Here is a 640-nt window from a genome sequence, read left to right on the forward strand (position 1 = left end):
CCAAGTATCAAGCAGCCCCTGATTTCAACTGCTCAGGATTTCAACTGCTCCACATTTTCTGCTTGGGGGCCGCTCTTGCTTGTCTATTTATTTGGCTTGAATATCTGGGTAAAGACACAGCAGTACCTATACTTGAAGGGAGGTTCTACACTATTGTAATTCTAGGCCATTCTACTGTTATTTCCTTGAAGGGCTGCCCCCGGATTTTGATACCTCCCTAAATTTGTGCTGGAGCATAGGCGATTTTCTCCTCTAGGATTTGGGCATACTGAGAAATTGCTCATCGAGACCCGTATAACTCCTGCCTCTCCCAGGCTGCATGTACCGGGACACCTGGAAGGGCACCTTGGTTTTTTTTTTTTTTTTTCCAATTAGCAATAATCGCACCTCAGACAAACCTCATTGGCTATGACACTGCCATTGTGCAAAGCTTGGCAGCTTGGCTTTTAAAAGGCTGTGACTTTTGCCTCTCTATACCACGATGGCCCCCTTTTTAGGGACACTGTGGGCCTCCTTTTCCTTGTTTCATAACAAATTTCCACACCTGATTGCCAACAGAATGAATTTCTCTTCTGCTGAACATTTTCTATTAAATATACTCTCTGTATCTTCCACAAAATTCACTCATATTCTTTATATT

At 43.1% G+C, this 640-nt stretch overlaps 1 pseudogene; it reads right to left on the reverse strand.

Moving 5' to 3' along the window:
* Positions 1-301: 301 nt before the first annotated feature.
* On the reverse strand, positions 302-432 carry LOC128627379 (uncharacterized; annotated as a pseudogene).
* Between the last annotated feature and the right edge of the window lie 208 nt (positions 433-640).

The sequence above is a fragment of the Artibeus jamaicensis genome, unplaced genomic scaffold, assembly GCF_021234435.1.
Source record: "Artibeus jamaicensis isolate MK-2021 breed Jamaican fruit bat unplaced genomic scaffold, CSHL_Jam_final contig_387, whole genome shotgun sequence".
Lineage (NCBI taxonomy): Eukaryota > Metazoa > Chordata > Mammalia > Chiroptera > Phyllostomidae > Artibeus > Artibeus jamaicensis.